Here is a 22,399-nt window from a genome sequence, read left to right as displayed (position 1 = left end):
CAAGTCCTATTTGGGGCACAACGTCATCTCATGTTTTCAGAGTGCACGTTGGGCTGCTGGACTGAGCACCAAACGGAATGGGCCACGCTTACAGAAACAACAACACGTTTTTCCTTTAAATGCTACCGTATTTCCTCATCCACCCTTTGTTGGAGGTTGGTGGGGAGAAATTGTGGTAGCATGCCATGCATTTACCCTTAGTGGAACAGCATGTGCATGGTTGTTTCTGAAGTGCAGAACGATGGGCTCACTGGCTGATGGACTCCTTGAATTTGTCGATAAGAATTCCCAGATGGGTTTTTCCTGAGTTATAAAATGCACAGCACCCTTAAGGTTTTGGTCCCAGCTGACAGGAGACCCGGATCCCGTGCTCTGCCTCGTCCAAGCCTCCATTAAGCAGTGCAAAATCGGTCCATTTATAATTTACTTCAGGGCCTAAATCTCAGAATGATGTTGAAATGAGTAAAGCTTCCTGGAAGACAGCCAGGACCCGTCCTTCCCCTTCCTTGTGCCTCTGGAAGAAGTGTTTTTTCAGCACAAAAACTCAATTAGGACAGCAGAAGGAAGCTGCAGGGGCTCCTCCTGGACTGTGTCCTCGTTGCAGTTCTCTGCACCCAGTGCTGGGCACAGGGTCTGTGTGGGGGCAAGACTGGAATGATGAATTTGCTTCCAGGTCCCAAATCTTTCCTAGCCTGGCCTAGTATCCCAAGTCTAATTATACAGTGGCGTCTCTTCTCTTAGTGTTTAATTAGTTCCTGTTTTCCCAGTGTCATAAGTCACTAATTACTGCTAAAATGAGGTATGAGATCGTGGCTCCACGTGCCCTGAGTACTCTGCAAATTCCAGATTGAGCTAAAAAATGTTTTCCCATCTTAAGATGTTTCCAGCACCTTGAATTTGGAATAATCCAAGTTTAGAGCTCCTCACAGCAGTGTATCCCTTGGCTGCCTTTCCAAACAGGGTCTGCCCCCCAGCCCTGAAAATCACCTCAAACCCCACGTCCCTGCATTTAGTGCAGTCCCATTGGCAACTGATCAGTTGCTAACATCCCCACAAGGGACACATGAATTTTGCCATACTTTTTTTTCTGAAAACAGCATTGCTTTTTCTCCCTTTGCTTGCTTCCCCATCGCTTCCATTTAAGTTTCAGTGTCAAACAAGACACCCAGTGTCCCTGCCTCTGTCTCTAGGTGACATGTCACCCCTGCCTTCAGGCTGCAGGGGCAGGTTCCATCTGTATGTACCATGCTGGAGCAGCAGCAGGCTCTGGGCTGCTGAAGGAAAGCAGCTTTCTAACGGCTTAATGTCCCCTTGGCCATAAGCTTAGCATTAACCACATGCTTAATAAATCTGCTTTCGTGCAGTGGGGCACAGAGCAGGTGACTGAGCATTGGACTTTTCCAGGCTCTGTGCCTTGGCTAGCTTGTTCCATAGGGCTGCAGGAAGTCATTGAAATGTCTCCAGTGTACGAGTTTACCCAACTGTAAAATTGGGTCTAATAAGGCTTGCTTACTTTACACCTAAGTTTAATTTCATCCTGTTGACTGTGAGATGCCACATGCAGCAGGTGTAACTGGTGGTGCTACACGTGGGCAGCACAGGGCTCCGTCCATTAGCAAAGACATGCTTATAAGAAAAACTGCAGAAATCAATCAGATAATTTACCTGGATTGTGCAACCCTGCAGGCAATGAGATGAAGGTGCTGGGAGGAAGCACATAACAGAGGGATTCCATCACTGCCAGCCTGGAGCTCACCTTGCAGGCTCCATTTGGGGAAACAGAATCACAGAATGGTTGGGGTGGAAGAGACCTTAAGGATCATTTTATTCCAAGCCCTGCTGTGGGTGCCAAGAGCCTGGGGAAGCCTCACTGCACCAGAACACAGGGACCCAGAAAAACACAACCAGAGCAATGCACTTGTGCCAGCTCAGCTGCCCTTGGGCTGCTTTGTTATGCTGTGCAGCCTGGGCATGCAGAGCCTGTATTTTGTTTTAAGTGCACACATTTATCACCTTCAGTGGTGATTTATAATGTGGAGTGGATTGGAAGGATATGGGACATGATTTGTCCTGACAGAAAGCTTTCTGTTCTTGCTTTTTTTCTGAAAGCTTGCATATTGTGGTGTGAGGCACTGGGGTACTGGTGGGTAGGGATGCCCCCAGCAGAAGTTGCCAGCCCTTATTGAGCTCCTCTGTACTGTGTGTGAGGCTGCAGGGCAGCAAGCTGAACCCAGCTTAGTCCCCTTGTGGAAGTAGTCCCAGCTTGATGGTGCTGAGTCCAAAACTGGTGGCAATCAGTGCCAAGAGATGGACAGCATGCACTGCATCATTTGCAAGCAGAGTAACCTCTCATTCCCACTCCAGAAGCAGCAGCTTTCACAAGGTGTTTAATCAGAGCCATCCCAGCCCTAAATGGGCCAATAATCACTTGTAAGATCACGGCTCCTATCTTGGATGCTAACTTTAATGCTTCCCTTGCACAGCGTTTACTCTCAGAGTTTGCAAAACGTAGAACACTTCTCAAAAATGATTTTCCATGGCTTTGAATGAAAAGTGACTTTTAAAGAATCTCTTCTATGAAGGGTAACGTCCTACGTTTTGCTTCTCAGCTTGTGTCAGTGGCGAGTTTGGTTGTGTTCTTACCTCACCCTTAAAAACACCTCCTCCCCACGTCCCACGTTGATGTTTCCATTGCACTCTGATACAAGCTGGCAGCTGACAGCCCAGGGAGCAGAGAGCAGTCCTTGGTGCTCAGCTGGGCTCCATCTGTGAGGCATTAAAGGCAATGAAGGGTGTGGAGAAAGAACAGTTTCCTTCTTTCCCAGTTTGGGGTGATCCTGCACGGACCCTGGTTTATGGGACCCTCAGCTGTCCCCTCTGCCCCCAGCCACTCTGGAATCCCAATTTGCTCTTCTTCTTCTAATCTATGCATTTGTTTGACCTTCGTGGACCTGTGCCCCATCTGCTGGGGGGCTCTGTGGTACCCCAATGCCCATGAACAGGTTGCCAGAGGTGGAACCCAAAGTTTGATGCGCTCTCAGTAAGCGTTAATGAACCTTGCAGGGAGCTGCTCACCGAAGGATGTCGAGTCCCAGCTGTTCTCCCCAGGGAAGACAACCTGGCAGAAATCTCACGCTATTTGCTGAAAGAATCCTTATTTTCTGGAGATGGTGCAGATAGACAGGAGATGGGTTAATCCTTGCTTGCAGGGGGATCGCTGCCCTTGGGGATCTAGGCTCCAACACAGCTGTTCTCTTTCCAAAATTATTTCTTTTTCCTTTTTTATTACCTCTTGGAGAAGCTGATGGGCAGAGATGGCATTACTGCAGCAGCAGATGCATTCACCCCTGCTGGGCACGGATGGCAAGTCCCAGGGCATCAGAAGAGCAGCCACAAACAGGGGAGAAGCAAAAAGCAAAAAACAAGCAAACAAACAAACAAAAAACCTTGAAGTTTATTGCTGCAATGTTGAGGCTGAACAAGTTGTGCTGGGCACAGCTCTGGCTTGCCCATAGGAATTATTTATAACCTACAAATGATGTTAAAATCTGCATTGTTTATCTTTGCATGAGTTACTGTGGACATCTTTATTTCGGAACATGCTATTGGGAAGAGCTAATGCCATGCTCTTACAGTATATTTGTTTCACCCTCCAAGCTGATGATTCCTTATGGTTCTCTGTAACTTAAGACAAAAGGAAGTGTTTTAGTTCTCAGAGGAGAAAATGCTGCGGCTTAGTGTAACAAATTTGTGGTATTACAAAGGATCTGCTCTCATCCCTTATTTATTCACGAATATGAATTGTGTTCCTACATTGCACATTGCTATAAAAAGAGAAGATGCAACACTTCTTTCAGGTGCTGTTTTGTTTTAGTAAATGGAAAGCAGTGATTGAAGCTTCTGATTCGGGTTTATTTCTGTCTCCCAGCAGAATAAGACAATCAACAATACCTAATATTGCTCTCATTTTTAAGAGAGAATGGATGAACCAGCTCTCTGCACATCCTCTGTGAAGCTAAATAAGCGTTTTGATTTTTTCTTTTCTTCTCCATTTGGTTGCAAGTGAATGTTGGTTATCACCAGCACCAACGAGGAGAAATCCTCCCAGTGGTAACTCACTGCTGTTCATATTCTCAGACAACAAATCAACGAATGCCCTTTAAATGAAGCGAATTCCAACTTTTCTCCCGTGGATGAAGTGCCTCTGGATTGTTTGCAAGGCTGAACAGGAAATCTTTGCCCCATGAAATCCCATGCAATAACTGCCTGGTGATCACTGAATGGGCTCCCTCACCTCTTGAACGCGTTTGATTGCCCACATGTTTTAAATTTGCTCACGTAACCATATGTTGAAAGCTTCCCCAAATGCTTCTTTGTCTTGTTTTCGTTCCCTGTTTTGATGTTCTAAGAACGCGACAGTCTGACGGGGCTTCTCCAGACTGTGCCAAGCAGATTGCAACCTGCTGCTCAGCAGGGAGCCCAGGCACCAGGCGTGGGAGGAGCGTTAATAGCAGGGCAGCCCAGCAAGAGTGTGAGGGAGGGAGGAGGACAAAGAATCTGTTTGGATGATTTTCTGACTTATTTTTAAGAATTGCTGATTCTTTTCCTCATGTTGTCACTGTACCCTTGTGTTTGCTGAACCACTCCAGAAAGAATAACCCTCTCTGAGGGCATGTAGTTTTCCCTAAGGTCCGTGGGGATGGAAAGGTTCTTGCAGTGGGCAGTTCTCACTTCCCAGTGGTGATATGCAGGCTGGCTGAAAAGATTGATGTGGGGGCTGTACGAGCTCCTGCCTCAACCCTCTGCTCCTCCAACGTGCTCATGCATTTGGGTGCACCAGTGGCCATGCCACGGGAAAGCTGAGATATAGAGGTGTGGGAGCAGCCTGCAGACAGCAGGGATGTGGGGAGTGCTGGTAGTGCAGGCTGGTGTGAAGCCAGCAGAAGAGGGTTTTTAGGTGTCTTTATGATAACTACCCTATATCAAGCCCCTCCTTCATAGCTGCTAAGCATTAGGAGCTAATGCAGAATGACTTCAGTTCCCAGTGCCAGCAGCTCTGGAATCTGCAGGAATTGCTCAGTGTCTTAAAGTAGCTGATTTAAGGTAGCTCCCTTCATGCCCAAAGCTGTTGTCACCCCTCAGCCTTCTTCCTTGCACGTTGGTCCAGCTGCTACCAGCTGTGCAGTTATCAGTGGAGGGATGCAGTGCTGTTCCTGCAGGCAGTCGAGATCTCATTAGTTAGTTAGTTAGTTAGAAAGTTAGGTTTTTTTCTTTCAAATGATGACTTAATATGTGGTTATTCTTCCATAACTTCAGGTTCTTGCTACCCTAAGACCATACATTTTGAGGAATTTTATGATTAAGTCGAATGAAAACAAAAATAGTTGCTTAGATCTGCATCCCTAAAACATGCACGTGTAAGTATTTACCTATTGTTTTTTTCATTTTCTTTGTTACTGAAGAACTCAGTTGTCCTCAGAGCAAGTAGAGGGCAGTTCTGTGAAATGTTACATCACTGCAGAGGTCAGTGCACGTGTCTTCCATTCACCACCACTAATGTACCTGGAACATTTTAAAACCTCACATGCTGAGCTCAGGTCTCTGGCACTGGAAGAGGCCCCTTGGTCAGCTCTTTGAAGAAGAGAATCCAAGGTCTCCCTCTCCTGGCTCACTGATTTTTGCTTTTGTTTCTCTGGATTGTCTTGTGACATCTAGATTGTCTGCAATTTGTGCTATGCTGATAACATTGTGCTGGGTGTTAGGCTCTGTTTGCAAATGTCCTGTAATGGCTTTGTACCAAAATTAAAGTGACTTAAGTAACTGAAAGAAGTGAAATAGGTTATAATGCTGGACCATACCCCATCCAGCAACAGTGGTGTGTTTCATAAAATCACAGAACCATTCAGGTTGGAAAAGACCTCCCAGATCCTCAAGTCCAACCCAACCCATCCCATCATGTCCACTGGCTGTGTCCCCCAGTGCCACATACCCCCATTCTGGAACACCTCCAGGGATGGTGACTCCCCCATTCCCTGGGCAGCTGTGGCAATGCCTGGCCACTCTTTGGAGAAGAAATTGTAGCTAATACCCAACCTGAACCTTCTTAATTCCAACAGTTCCAATTCCCAGCAGTTATCGGTAATAACTCTGTAAGAATTTTCATTCAGACAAAAAAAAATAATAATAATAATGTTATAAGGATATTATAATTGATAACACCCTGTAATCTCTGAAGACAAAGTGCTGCAGATCATCAGCATACAGCCCTCCTTCAGAAGCACACCACTGTAATTTCCTTCTTCAGGTCTTGCTCATGCCCTTGCATGTATTAAGTCTCCATAGGGATGATTAGATTCTGAATGTCTTTTAAGGTTATTCTTTTAGAACAAGGGCAGAGATTTGATGTGAAACATGAATTGTCAGCAGTCACTTCCAGAAGTGACATTCCCTGCTGAGCCCTGCTGTACCAATGTGGCACAAGCAGATACATGGGCAGCGCTGGTGGTGGTGGTGGGAGTGAAAGCTCAAGCTGAATGGGTTGTGCAAAACAGACAGCGTGTGTTTTTCTGCTCAGGAGTACCTTATATTCTTGTATCGGGTGGGAAGTGCAATTCTCCTGATCTCTTTGTGTGAGCACCAAGCGATGTTCACTGGGACTGAATGGTGGCAAACAGGAAAGTGCATAAAGAAAGCCATTTTCTGATCTCCAGTGTATTATTAGAATGTGGAATGGGGTGATACAAAATGCTTAATCCCTCTATCAGCATGGAGTCCTTAGCCTAAATGCTAAGTGGGAATGCCATGGCATGGCATTTAGACTGAGGGCTCGGGCCTGTTGAGGGATTAGACATCCAGTATGACAAAGATATGTTGATGTTATTAAAGGTAACAGCAACAAAAAAAGCCCCAAAAATTATGAGAGTAGAAGCTTGTACTCCTGAATGCCCACCAGCACGTGGCCAGCTCTGGGGCATCCTCACATTGCAGGTGTGGGAAGTGCTGCTCCTGTTCCTGCAGATGGCAGGAGGCTTTCCCAGGTGTTCCTTGCTCTGTACCTGAACACCTTGCTCTGATGTGCATCATGATGGCCACTCCCAACTGTGGCTTTTCCAGTAACTTGTTGGTAGGTTTGATGCTGCTCTGCTTTTCCCATCGATGCTGGCTATGGCCCTAATGTGAAGCACACAGAACTGATGTCTTGCTCCAGCCTTGCCTGCACCAAATCAGTGTTGTTCTCCTTCCCAAACCTGCACTGAGCTGAACACAGCACCAGGTGTAACCTCTGCACTGCTCCAATGAGAGGTGTCGTGCAAGTCCTGAGTGTTATAAAGCATTTAATAATAAAGTGTGCCTCTCAGAGGAGAAAATCCACAAATAACTCTGCAGTGGAGGGAACGCTCCGTTTTGTATTGCAATCATTGCTCAGCAAATGCCCTGGAGAAATGTTTGAAATGAGTGTGATATCTTCCAAGGAGATCAGTGCACTTCCAGGGGGATTTGGCTCACAACCCTCTGAAGCTTATGTTTCTATAGCTTTGATGCTTTATAGCCTTCTCTATTTCTGTCATAATCCTTCATTAGGTTTTGCCAAACTGTTCCAATTGCTATAGCAACTCTAATGAAATCTCGCTCCCTGAATAGCCACGCCGATTCCATCAGGCCACAATCTGCCCTTTGCAGCTAATTCCCTACCTTTCACTGCACCTCCTTTCTTTTTTCGCCTCTGAGTGGAGAATCCGCTGTGAGAAGGAGCCCAGAATTAGTAAGGCAAATATTTTTTTCCCCTTTTCACCTCAAACCGAAAGGTTTCTTCTGAAAGGAAGGGCACACATCCCCCAGGGACCATCCCTGCAGCCTTCCTGCTGCCCTCTCATTCTCCTCAGTGCTGTGCTGGCTGCCCTGCGTGCTCACAGCAGGGCGATGGGAGCCCACCTGGGCACCGAACAGCACACGTGGGGTTCCTTTCAAAGGCTGTATGAACCTGCAGGGAGCACCGTGCGTGTGCTGTGATAACATTTCTGCTATCTCACGGCTCTGAAAAGCAGGCTGGTTGCATTCAGTGCTCTGTCCCGTGGGTACATCTCAGAGCCCTCCCTTCCCCTTCTCTGATGGGAATCCAACGCTGCACTCAGCAGTGCCTTTGTTGGCATGCGGGCGCTTCTACAAGTGAATTGTAAACGTCTCTTTTGCCACTTTCCTCCTTTGATAATACATCCCTTGCATTTCTTCCATCAGCTGCCCGTGAATGAGCAGCTCTTCAGGCTGGTCAATTTAAAATAATTTGTTTAACTTTGAGTTGGGAGCAATAGGATGGAAATAAAAGATTGTGGCACAGTGCCCCGCGCTTCGGCCCAAGCAGAGAGAGCTGGGACTGTGCTCTGTGCTGGACAAAGGGCTCCTGCAGAATGAATGACTGTCATGGTTTCATGATTTTTCATTATCGGTATTCCACATCATAACATCATGCAATGTACTGGGGGTTTGACTGCTGATGCTCAAGTTCCGGGTGCCTGTCCAGCGGAGAAGAGCAGCTACGTTTCCCCAGGGGGCTTTGCGGTCAGCGAGGAGATATAACTCCCGGCAAGGTCACCTGATGCTCTCTTCTCTGCCTGCGCTGCTTCGCTTGCGCTTCTCTGCCTGCGCTGCTTCGCTTGCGCTTCTCTGCCTGCGCTTCTCGCCTGCGCTTCTCTGCCTGCGCTTCTCATCTCAGCGTTGTGGTAAGGCCGATCCACCATCAATTTCACATTCTCTCTCCTTATAAAATTCTGTTGATACCATATTTAGTAAATTACTTTGTTTTACCTCAGATTGTTGCCACTGTTTTCAATTATTTCGGGGTCCCTTATTTTCTTTTTTTTTTCCGGGGGCGCGGATCTGCGGATCCCTCCGCCCTTCTAGTCACGGAACCGGGCCGAACCAGCCCGTAAACCGTTGACATTCTTGGTGGAGAATGCGGGCAACAGTTGCTTTTTAGCTTTTTGAACAAATCTCTCTCTCCGCTCTCAGACAGCTTCATTGGGAAAGTTTATCTGTTTCACCAGTACTGTCTGAAAGCGTGACCTTGAAAAGTCCAGGCGGACGGCCAATACTCTAGGATATTTGTAAACTTTGAGCCTTGCTATCTTGTTTCTGTAAAAGAAAAAAAAAAAAAAAAAAGAGAAAAAATGCTTTCTCTACTGAAACTGCCTTTTAAGGGGCTGCATGCCACTGTCTCTTCTTTCTTAATGCTAAAAACATACTGGGCCTTAATTAAGTTCACCACTTTGCTCTATGGAGCAATAGGTATATATAGCCAATTGAAAACATGGATGGAAATAACTATGTGGCATCTGCATATTATGTGGCATACCATTCCAGAGGGAGCTGCTAATTTTACAGGGTTGGGGATTTTTAAGCAGGTTTCCAGCCTCTCCTTTGAATTCTTTATGCGGATTTTCAATGCTCACCTGATCACGTTATTAATCTCCGTGAATGTACTGCTCACCATTTCACTTATTATTAGTATTTATTATATTTTGAGGAAGTCTGCCCCAAAACCAGTAAATACTGAGTGGCAGGGAATGTGGAGAGGCCTGGGTGAGACTTTAGAGAGATGGAAATCTTCGGTGTCATGGAACTTTACTCCAGAACACCTGAAAGACCCTGAAAATTTAAACAGATATTTGAGACAGGAATGTCGCGGCTCAGGAAGATCTGAGGAGGCCCAAATTATTTGGGGCCTGGCTAATGCTTACCGGGCCTTATTCAATACTATCCTGGAGAGGGAGAGAGTTTGTGAAATTGAAAAGGAGAGTCTCAGGGAAACAGTGCAAAATGAGCGAGAGAGTATCCTGGTCGAGAGAAACAGCCTCCAATCTGAGAGAGATGCCCTCCGAATTGAGAGAGACTCCCTGCAATCCAAACTCAACAGTCTTCAATCTCAACAAGACACCCTCCAATCTGAGCTAGATACTCTCATAATCGAACGAGACAGGCTCCGAGCTGAACTGGAGGATGAGAGCATTGGAACTGACCAACCTGATCAACTACAAGAAGCACCACAATTGATGTCACTTGCCCCTGTAAGAGGACGGAAAATGAAACGAATCTCGACTCAGTTAGAAGAGAAGAAAGAAGAGGAGAGAGGTCCAGAGGAGTGGCTCCAAGATCCACAAGAAGCACCCCTAAGTCCAGGGGAGGGGCCCTCAGTAAGACCACGGTCACCGGCGCCAATGAGGGCAACAAGAAGTCCCGAAAGAGTAAGAGGTGAGCAAGATATCGTTACTATTGTTGATCGATCTCTGAAAATGAATGAAATTCGAAGTCTGAGAAAAGACTTTTCACGTCACCCAAATGAGCCTATTGCCACTTGGTTACTTCGATGTTGGGACAATGGGGCCAACAGTGTGTGGCTGGATAGTAGAGAAGCTCGCCAACTGGGTGGCATTGCCAGGGACTCAGCCATTGACAGAGGTATTAGTACATGCCAGAACCAGGCCTTTACCCTCTGGAAGCGGATGTTGTTAGCTGTAAAAGAAAGATACCCCTTCAAAGATGATCTGATGCCTGAGAAAAAGAAATGGGCTGATATGGAAGAAGGCATCTGTTATTTAAGAGAATATGCTGTGGTGGAAATGCTACATAGCCCCGATTTCATTCCTGACGAGCCAGACCAAGAGCATGATCCCGAGAGAGTCAGGTGTACACCAAACATGTGGCGTACATTCACAAAGACCGCACCAGAAAGGTACGCCAGCACATTTGCAGCAATGTATGGCAGAGGGGAAAGAAGACCCCTTATAAGTGAATTGGTTAATAAACTTCAAGACTTTGAGTTACATTTAAGCCCTCTGCGAGCTTGTGTTTCAGCCATTACAAAGGTAGCTGAAAAGCTGGACAGAATGGAAAACAAACAAGAAGATATAATAGACAAACTATCAACCGTGCCTGAAGCTGATAAATCCATGGAGGTAACGGATACATCAAATGGGGACCAGAATTCCCAAAACAGCCTATTGGAGGGGCTCATCAACTTGATTTCCTCCCAGCCGGTGGCATCTAATGTCTCAGCCATCAAAAGAAGACGTTCTCCTGCTCGAGCAAGTGACAACAGTAAGACCACATCACGTTTTGCCTTGTGGCATTACCTACGTGACCATGGAGAAGATATGAAGGAGTGGCATAAACAACCTACTCCTGTACTTCAAGCACGGGTAAGAGAGTTACAAGACAAATCAACCACCAAGGTGAACTTCTCCAAAAAGGTGATTGCTCCAGTTGCTGCAGACAATGAAGGTAACAAATAGAGGGGCCCTGCCCCCAGCCAGGGGGGGGAAAGGGATAATAGAGTTTATTGGACTGTGTGGATTAGATGGCCTGGCACATCAGAATCACGAAAATATAAGGCCCTGGTGGATACTGGTGCACAGTGCACTCTAATGCCCTCGAGTCACCAAGGGACAAAATCAATTTATATTCATGGGGTGACTGGAGGTTCCCAAGAGTTAACTATGTTGGAGGCCGAAATCAGCCTCACTGGTAAAGACTGGCAAAAGCACCCTATTGTGACTGGCCCAGGGGCTCCATGCATACTTGGTATTGATTACCTCAGAAGGGGATATTTTAAGGATCCCAAAGGGTATCGATGGGCCTTTGGAATAGCTGCTGTAGACACAGAAGGTGTTAAGCAGTTGTCTATTTTGCCTGGCCTGTCAGAAGATCCATCTGCCGTGGGGTTGCTACGAGTGAAAGAGCAACAAGTACCGATTGCTACAAAAACGGTGCACAGACGGCAGTACCGCACCAACAGGGATTCCTTGCTCCCCATTCAGAAGCTGATTCACCAACTAGAGAATCAGGGAGTGATTAGCAAGACTCACTCACCTTTTAACAGCCCCATATGGCCAGTGCGTAAAGCCAGTGGAGAATGGAGGCTGACGGTGGACTACCGTGGCCTGAATGAAGTCACACCCCCATTGAGTGCTGCTGTGCCAGATATGTTAGAACTCCAATATGAATTGGAGTCAAAGGCAGCCAAATGGTACGCCACCATTGATATTGCTAACGCCTTTTTCTCCATTCCTTTGACCAAAGAATCTAGGCCACAGTTTGCTTTCACCTGGAGGGGCATTCAGTATACCTGGAATCGTTTGCCCCAGGGGTGGAAACATAGCCCAACCATTTGCCATGGGTTGATCCAAGCTGCACTGGAACAGGGAGGTGCTCCTGAGCACTTACAGTATATTGATGACATCATCGTGTGGGGCAACACAGCAAAGGAAGTTTTTGAGAAAGGAGAGCAAATAATCCAGATCCTTCTGCGTGCTGGTTTCGCTATTAAGCGAAGCAAAGTGAAAGGGCCTGCCCAGGAAATTCAGTTCCTAGGTATAAAGTGGCAAGATGGCCGTCGTCACATCCCAACAGATGTGATCAACAAAATCAGTGCCATGTCTCCACCCACTAATAAGAAAGAGACACAATCGTTCCTGGGTGTAGTGGGTTTTTGGAGAATGCATGTTCCAAACTACAGCCTCATTGTAAGCCCCCTTTATCAGGTGACACGGAAGAAGAATGATTTTATGTGGGGTCCTGAGCAGCAGCAGGCTTTTGAGCAGATTAAACAAGAGATAGCCCGTGCCGTGGCCCTGGGGCCAGTACGGATGGAACAGGATGCGAAGAACATCCTCTACACTGCTGCTGGAGAGAAAGGTCCCACTTGGAGTTTGTGGCAAAGAGCCTCAGGAGAGACCCGAGGCCGACCCCTGGGATTCTGGAGTCGGGCGTACAGAGGGTCTGAAGAGTGCTACACTCCAACTGAGAAGGAGATCTTAGCCGCGTATGAGGGGGTTCGGGCTGCTTCCGAAGTAATCGGTACAGAAACACAGCTCCTTCTGGCACCTCGACTGCCAGTGCTGAACTGGATGTTCAAGGGAAAGGGTCCCTCCACCCATCATGCTACTGATGCCACTTGGAGTAAGTGGATTGCGCTGATTACGCAGCGAGCGCGGATGGGGAATCTCAACCGTCCAGGAATCCTAGAGGTGATCATGGACTGGCCTGAAGGCAAAAAGTTTGGAACACCGCCAGCAGAAGAGATATCACGTGCTAAAGAGGCCCCACCATATAATGAACTACCCGAAAATGAGAAGACATATGCCCTATTCACAGATGGATCGTGTTGTATTGTGGGGAAACACCGCAGATGGAAAGCCGCTGTGTGGAGCCCCACACGACAAGTTGCAGAGGCCACTGAAGGAAAAGGAGAATCGAGCCAATTTGCAGAGGTAAAGGCTGTCCAACTGGCCTTGGATGTTGCTGAACGGGAGAGGTGGCCAATGCTTTATGTTTACACTGACTCGTGGATGGTGGCAAATGCTCTATGGGGGTGGTTACAGCAGTGGGAGCAAAACAACTGGCAAAGAAAGGGTAAACCTATTTGGGCTGCTGACCTGTGGAAAGATATTGCTGCCCGAATAAAGAATATGGTTATAAAGGTGCGTCACGTAGATGCCCATGTGCCCAAGAATAGGGCTACTGAAGAGCAGCAAAATAACCATCAGGTAGACAGAGCTGCCAGAATTGAGGTGGCCCAAATAGATCTGGACTGGCAGAACAAGGGTGAATTATTTCTAGCCCGATGGGCCCATGAGACCTCAGGCCATCAAGGGAGAGATGCGACATATAAGTGGGCTAGAGACCGAGGGGTGGATTTAACTATGGATGCTATTGCGCAAATCATTCACGACTGTGACACGTGTGCCACAATTAAACAAGCCAAGAGAATGAAACCTCTCTGGGAGGAAGGGCGATGGCAAAAGTACAAATATGGGGAGGCATGGCAGGTTGATTATATCACCTTGCCACGATCTCGTAATGGTAAGCGTTATGTGCTCACCATGGTGGAGGCAACAACTGGGTGGCTTGAAACCTATGCAGTACCCCACGCTACCGCCCGAAATACCATACTAGGTCTTGAGACACAAGTCCTGTGGCGACATGGTACCCCAGAAAGAATTGAGTCAGATAATGGGACTCATTTTAAAAATTCTCTTGTAGGTACCTGGGCTAAAGGTCATGGTATTGAGTGGATTTACCATATTCCCTACCATGCACCGGCCTCAGGTAAGATTGAACGATACAATGGGTTGTTAAAAACTATGCTGAAAGCAATGGGAGGCGGTACATTTAAGCACTGGGAGAAGCATTTGGCAGAAGCCACCTGGTTAGTCAATACCAGAGGATCTATCAATCGTGGTGGTCCAACCCAGTCCAGCTCCCTACATACCGTAGAGGGAGATAAAGTCCCTGTTGTACATGTAAAGAATATGTTGGGAAAGGCAGTTTGGGTTATTCCAGCCTCTGAGAAGGACAAACCTCTTCGTGGAACTGTTTTTGCCCAGGGACCTGGGTCCACTTGGTGGGTGATGCAGGAAAACGGGGATGTTCAATGTGTACCGCAAGGGAACTTGATGTTGAGGGAGTGCAGTCAGTAATTCCTAGTGCGTGTGTTTATATTTTGTTTGTCTATATTAAGCATGATGTAGTGATGTGGAATAAGGGGTGGAATGTCATGGTTTCATGATTTTTCATTATCGGTATTCCACATCATAACATCATGCAATGTACTGGGGGTTTGACTGCTGATGCTCAAGTTCCGGGTGCCTGTCCAGCGGAGAAGAGCAGCTACGTTTCCCCAGGGGGCTTTGCGGTCAGCGAGGAGATATAACTCCCGGCAAGGTCACCTGATGCTCTCTTCTCTGCCTGCGCTGCTTCGCTTGCGCTTCTCTGCCTGCGCTGCTTCGCTTGCGCTTCTCTGCCTGCGCTTCTCGCCTGCGCTTCTCTGCCTGCGCTTCTCATCTCAGCGTTGTGGTAAGGCCGATCCACCATCAATTTCACATTCTCTCTCCTTATAAAATTCTGTTGATACCATATTTAGTAAATTACTTTGTTTTACCTCAGATTGTTGCCACTGTTTTCAATTATTTCGGGGTCCCTTATTTTCTTTTTTTTTTCCGGGGGCGCGGATCTGCGGATCCCTCCGCCCTTCTAGTCACGGAACCGGGCCGAACCAGCCCGTAAACCGTTGACAATGACCCGAGGCAGACCTCTGAACGACAGCATTCTAATGATAAAAACTGCATATTTCACAAGTTTCCAACTGAAAATTGGGGGAAGGTTGAATGGATTCGGGAGCTGAAATGGTCTGCCCAATGTGTATTAAGGGCTTTGAACGGGCATTGTGGGACTTCCATTATATCTCCCTGTATTCTACATGAACTCTGAGGCCTTCCTCCTGCCTCGTTTGTATATGTTTCTCCACAAAAGGAAATGAAAAAACTTCTTCCTTACTATGGGAGGAATACGGTTATAAAACCCAGAGATAGCACATATGTCTCCCATTGGAGGACTGCCTGACAACCACAGAGCTAAATTAGTGTATTCCATTCACTTTCAGACCATCACCTGAACTTCACCAGGAAATGGGATATTTAAAGTTGTGTGAGGAGTGGGAAGGCGACAGGTCTGTGAGTTTCAGTGCAGCTGCACTGCTCTCTGCTGATCGACGTGCTGTGCTTGATGGAACATGCCAGTGGTGTCCGAGGCTCTGGGGAACAATGCCACGTTAACAGCAAAAAAAGAAACCAGAGCTTTGGTTTCACAGAACACTCAGTTTGCAACAGTTTGTCTTTCGCTTCTTCTGGTGTGATGTCCCCGTTGTGCCCTCATCCCTACAGCCTCACCCCATGCTCCTGCATGGCCACCAGCAGCCGAGGGGCAGCAGGAGGGGCACTGCTTTGTAGCTGTGAAACGCAGCCACAAAACAGCACAATCTTGGCAGCGGGGATGTCTGTGTGCTGGGCTCAGGAAGAAATGGGGCATTGGGTAACCTGGTAGAAATGGGGAGCCTCGTGCCATGACAGACTGATGGCCCTGGTAAGGCCCTGCCATGGCTCTTACTCACCTACAGCTGTTCCTAATTTCTTGCACTGGCTGATGAGATTTGAAACACCTGCCCACATAGCCTGTTTAAGCAGTCCTTGTGTCTTGGAGGCAAAGATTTGCATGTCTTCAGGTGTAGAAATCTTGTAAAACCCAAGTCTAATTTCATTGCAAATAGGAGGAGGAGGATGCAGGTGAGCTGGCCAGACTGACAGTGTGGGTAAGCTAATCTAGAAAACTGAAGGTTGCTGTAAATGTCAGGGTTTTACTTTGCACACCAGCAGCAATGAGCTGAGCAGATGGGCTGCAATCACTGTGGGGCAGTGGCTGCAGAGAGGGCTGCAGGACAAAGCCAGGGGAGAGCTGTTGAAATCAAAGTGGGGTCTGAGTGGAGTGGGAATGTTGCAATGCCGGGGGAGTACAGGAGGTGACAGGGGGGTAAGGAAGATCTCCAGAAGCAGCGTAGGGTGTATAGGTTTAAAGGTGATGCCTCTGTGGCCAGAAAAAACGGTCCATGGTGAAAGGAGTGGTTGGTTCTGAACAGAGCCCTTCAGAAATGTTGTGGGCAAATACTGCCTTGTTGAAATTCTTTTCTGAACAGCTTGCTGTCCTGAGTTCTTTTTCCATGCTTGTGCATTTAGTTTTATGTCTGTTCAGTAAATACTCCATCATAATCTCGTGTCACCTCAAAGTCTTACAGGAGCTTGGCGGTACTTAGGAACCTCACTTTGCTCTGTTTCAGAATGCTGATTCCTTCTATGCCTTGTCTGAACTTGTTACATGTTTAATAAGCTGCCACAGCTGGCCGCTTTGTCTCAACTCTCTGCAAATGCTGCTTTGCTTTAACTTCTGCTAATCACCACAGCCAACCCACTCGTGTTACTGAAGTCACTAATCCCATGGAATATTGTGGTGTCACTCTCTAAAGCAGATAAAAAGAAAAACAAAACTCATCTGAAGCGTAACGTCAATCACAGAGAGCAGTTACACTCTAAGTGTTCGCTTCAGGGAAAGAAGAAACCTAAACCTCTGTCTTATTTCTTGTTGACAGTACATCTTTAGTTGGGAGTACTCACAAAATGCTGTCTAACTCAACGCATACAGGTTAAAATGCCATTTACCTGTAGCTCTGCTATTATCCACAGCAATTACAGCTTCCTCCTCCTGCGCCCATCTCAGTGGAAGGAGGAGGTAGGAGCATTTTGATCTGTGATCCGGAGAACAGTAGCCCCTTCCTCACGGAAGTTTTTCTGATAAAGGTACTGCAGTGGAGCTGAGAAGCCTTCAGTATTGTAGATTCCTTCATAATGAATGTTTTGCCAGCCAGAACATTCCCCTGGTGTTTTCTTTTTGCCAGATCCTATTTACGTTTCAGCCTGGCTTATTTACTGAGCAGTGTGCCCACATCTGTTCTGGTAGAGTGGAGGATCTGTTCTGGAAACTGTGTTTCTAGAAATCATTTCTGTGCTTAGGAAAATATCAGGAGCCAGGAGGGTTCCCTCACACACCCTCCTCTCCCTGTGACTCCCTGGGAATGTGACAGCAACCACAGCCAAATTCCTCACCCACTGCATTTCAACGTGCTGGTGTTTAGCTTCACTTTTCTGGCAGCACGGACACCCAGACAGGCAACAATGATGAACCCAATTAACCCAATTAATGGCATCACAGACCTTTCTGAAGTGACAGATGAGGCGGTGCAGACACTCGCTCCTTTGGGTGCCCTTTTGTCATCAGAGAACAAGGAGAGTTGGGGACCACCCAGTGATTGGCTGCTGTAATGCTGCTAATTAAGAACCTGTAGGAAGTTGGCCATAAAAACAGAACTAATCTCCTCCATCCATTTTGTCAATCCTGTGCTTGGCACAGAGTGATTGGATCGCGTAAGGTAATCTCAGTCTGATGGCATCTTTAGAAGGAGTGTGGATGAGTCAGTGAGATATCTGAGGGATGTGCTCCTGCTGTGAACTACTCACTGGTTGCTTGAGCTGGGTGTCTCCAGGGTCATCCATTCCTGCACCCCAGTGACTGCAGGGGACACTCTGGGGAGCTGGAGCAGCCAGGAGCTGCATCCCTCTGGATGGCACATCTTGAGTAAGCGCGCCTAATTGCAAATACACTTCTGTGACCTCTTGCTGCAAAACCATGAATGGTTGCTCAGCTTTGCAATCATCTCACAAAGGGGGTGAATGCAAATAGCAGCACCTCCCGTTTGTCACTGACGGATCCCACGCAAAGGAACTGCAGGAACTCTGCCTCCCCATCCACCAGCTCCCTTGAGCTGAGCTACTCTCAGTGCAGAGCAGCAGTTCTGGGTGAGCAGTGCAGGCAGGGAGCAGCAGAAGCTCTGTTTCAGAGGAGATTTTGAGGAAACTGCAGATAATATCCCAGACTGACTTATCCATTCAGATTAAATTGAGTGTAATCCTACCCCTATCACTATGCTGCTGAATGCACTTAGCGGAAGAGATTTATTTCCCCTCCTGTTATCCTTTCTTTCTCCTTTCCCCCTGCACTCCGTGCTGCTGAAGAGTTCAGGTTTTATCAAAGAAATAAAATACTTTAGCTTGAAACTTCTGCACTTCTTGTCATCTCTGGGAGATTTGGGGAGTAATGCTCATCTATTTCCAGGCTCTCTTCCTCTCCTCTGCTATTACAATTCAGCACTTCAGGGAACCATTCTGTGGGCAGACTTTAAAGGTTACTCCCTTTAATACCTTAATACCTCTTACTCTAAGGTATTCTGCCATTTTTCTCACTTAAAATCTTCAATTTTTGTTTTAAGTGACAAATGTCTCTTCCAAGCTCCCTGTTTCACACCTTTTCCAGCCCTGTGTCTCAGCACATCCTATTTCTGGTTGCAAAGAACTGCAGCAGTCCTAAATTCTCCAGGCTGCTTTGCAGTTTGCAGCCAGCAAATGAGGCTGTGGGAACACCCAGGTTTTCCTGCATGCAGTTCTGCATTCAAGAACAAGCTGAATCACGACACCATTCTTGGTGTTTTAAAATAATTTTGAGGAATAACTGAGAAATTGAGCCTTGCTGGGGCAGAGTAGGTTCTGATCCAGAGTAGGTGGCAATGTTTGGGTGTTGAGTTGACAGGTTGGTCTCATTCTCCACCCCAGGGCTGCAGGACCACTTCTTGCTCCTTATCTCCCATCACCACGAGAAGGGCAGAATGCATTACTCTTAGTACTTAATTTCATGATTTGTTGCTTAGTTACATATGTCATGAAGGAAAAGCAATAATGCTGCAATTTATGTAACTAACTGACAGCCCAAATTTGAAGGTTTGAATAGTGAATATTCACACCATGTTTATTCAAGCCATTATCTACAAGGGGGAAATGTCAAGAATAAATCCCACATCTTCTCTCGAACGTTTTTAAGGCAAACAAATGAAACTTGACAAATAAATTACTGGTTAGTCTGAACACTCAGCTGAGTTTTATATTTATCTCCATGTATGGCTGCATGAGGGGCAGCTTGTTCCTTTGCACAATGCTTTATCACTGCAACAATGGGCAGTTTCTGCTCTCTGAATTGTGCTGTGACATACAGTATAGCTGAGCCGGGCTCTGTATGGGCACAAGGGCTTTCAGGAAGGTGAAGAGTTAACTACTGAAGCAGAATGTCTTCAGTTCCTCCTCTACGTACTCTGTGCAAAATCAGCTGGGCCACATAGGAGAGCTGCTTGTTTTTCCTGGAGGAGTTTGTGTTTGGGGGTCTGAAAAGGCAATGCTTTTGCATTGCTGTACCATAACAAAGGTACAGCGGCTTTTCCAAAGGGCCATCTGTCCTGAAATAAGGAGAATAAAGAATAAATGAATTTCCTCATTACTTCTGATGAACTGGTGCTAAGATTTTGGTTTCCAATTTATTGTGATAGATTACTTCTAGAAAAGAGGGGATTATGAGTTTATAAACTTTATAAATTCCTCTATCTAAAGCACAGCTTCCCAAAACACCAGGCTCTGTTCTGTGCAGTGATCAGGAGGTGAGCTGTTCTGATTATTGGTGCACAAACATTTTTGCAGAAGTCCAGGAGTACAACCCAGCTTCTTGCAAAGTTGATAGGAACATTTCAGTGTAGCTTCTAACAGAACTTTAACCTGTAAAATGGCGCATGTAACTTTGGATATACTCTAGTTTCTTTATATTAATGTGAAGCTTGTCCTGCCCTGCATGTTAGAAGAGGATTTGCACTAATCTGACAAGTACTGACTGATCTGGTTTAAGTTGCTGGCCGATGTTCTAACTCCTGGAAGATAAACTGCATCAGCTTGTTAAGTGATGGAATTAAAAATCTGGAACCTGAGCAAAGCCCCAGCACTCTCCTTATGATTCTTCCAAGTTTACAAAGAAAGATATCCTATTGTCTGTGTTTACATTCATGTGCAAACGGTGCAGAAGCCTTGCTTCCTCAGCTCTGCTGCTCTGAGCTGCCCCAGAAGAGTTGTTAGACTTTTTTCAGGATGTTGCCTTGAGTTATTTTACTCATGAACCAGGATTTTTTTTTATGTTTTTTTTTAAAGCCAAATGTATTGCCAACTAGGAGTCCTGTAACAAAACCCCGGTGAGGACTGGATAAAGTATTGGTGCACAGGAATCCTATTTTCCATGACCCAGGGCAACAGCTCTAGCCATTTTTGGGGGTTCCTTGGAGGACCACAGTTAGTAGAACCATGGCTTTTAGTGATCAAAACTAGACTTGCCTGAAGAGTCATTTGAGAGTAGAAATTGGACCTCACATTGACTTAGTGATGGACGGGACCCTGCCATGGGAACGTAAACAATCAGGGCAGAGCTGATGTGAACAGATGAGCTCCACCGTGGCCCAGTAACAGAAAAATACAGTTCACCTGTCAAAATAGAGCATTGCACAGTGTGTGAACCGAGAGCACTGAGTACAATGGAACTCCCTCGTTAGGAAGCAGTGCTCTGCCCTCTAAGAGCCAAAGGCCCTAGGCATGACCCACAGCAGGGCTGGAAAGAAGCAGGTCGAGGAGATGTGCTTCTTCAACTGGCCTTGGGAGCAGGTTATGGGAGAGAGAAAGGCTTTGCTGTATAGGGTTTGGATGAACTGATGGACTGCACTTTTGGGGAAGGACGTGAGAGAAACCTGAGCATCCTGCCCAGCTGGCTGCAGTCAGTTCTTGTGCCAGAGAAATGCTCACGCTGGATGGCTGAAATGGCTCCTGCTGCATTCTTCCATTAGCTACAAATGCATTCAACCACACTCAGACATTTCTCAGGGTCTCTGCTCTGAAGGCAGTTAATTATCTCACTGCTGACCATTAATCTTAAGTTCTTTTATGGTGACTTGGATTTTCTACAACCAGTGTACCCAAAAGGGAACACTTAACCCCAGGGCAAGGTGGGCTAGTGGGCTGGACATAGCTACAATACCTGCTTACTTGTTGGTAATGTTTATATGCTGCTGCTTCTTGCTCCATGCTCTTCTGCTTGGGTGTTGGCACTATGGCAATGCAGACAGAAGTGTTTGTGGGAGAAACAGTGGAGTTCTTTCGCAGAATAATACAAAGAATCCATTTGTGAGCAACTTCAGCTTGTAGCATCGGCACCCTCAGAAGCTATGAATTATCACCAACTGCAATTGCAGGGTCGGCAACTTTTTTCTTAAGAAAAAAGCAACATTTCCTGCATCTCACCAGCAATCTCATCCATTCCATTCTTTGCTATATTGCTTCCTTCTCTTTGGGTTTGTAAGGAACTTTCGTTTCTTTGCCTCATTGTTTTCTCTGCTGCTCTCCTTGGTCCAGGGCTTGATTACCAGGGAATAAATTTATATAAGGTGTATTTAAATGCTTAAACGTGTTTTTAAGCAACTGAGCAAATTATTTTTTTCTTTCTTGTTCTGTGGTTAGGATATCGGCCTTGCTAAGTGATTAATCTGTCTTCTTGAACAGTGCCAAAAGCGTTGCATCAGCATGAGAGGATCTAACCTTTGAAAAATTCCCCTAGGAGCATCCGACCCAGCTGGGGATTTTGCTGCCAGCCAGAGCAGTTAATAAAAGAGGGAAAGCCAATAATGCTGCCAGAAGTTTTTGCCATACGAAAGTCAGAGAATCAGAGGCTGTCAAGTGTAATGTATGACATTATTAATATAAAGAATTTGAGATCCAAATGGGGCATTTTGTCCCAGCGATTGGGTCATGCAGAAGGTGGCCGAGGAGATGGAGAGTCTTCAGGTGGAACTTCCAGAGGGACAGCGTCTGGGCAGAGTTCTCAGAGGCATTAATCTTATCCTTGCAGGGGGAGGACATGAAGGGAGGAGAGGTTCCAGATGGAGGGGGATGCCCATGGGACACATCAGCCTTCTGTCTCTGAGGACCTCAGAGTGCAGGAAGCCTTGGATGCCGGTTGGCACCACCAGCAGGAAACCTGAGACTTTCCCTAGTGCTTTTCTACCTCAATTGCTGGCTGGTTTTGTTGTGTCTTTTCCAAATGTTACACACTG

This window comes from Meleagris gallopavo, chromosome 15 (assembly GCF_905368555.1).
Source record: "Meleagris gallopavo chromosome 15, MGAL_WU_HG_1.1, whole genome shotgun sequence".
Taxonomy (NCBI): Eukaryota; Metazoa; Chordata; class Aves; order Galliformes; family Phasianidae; genus Meleagris; species Meleagris gallopavo.
This window is presented reverse-complemented; position numbering follows the sequence as displayed.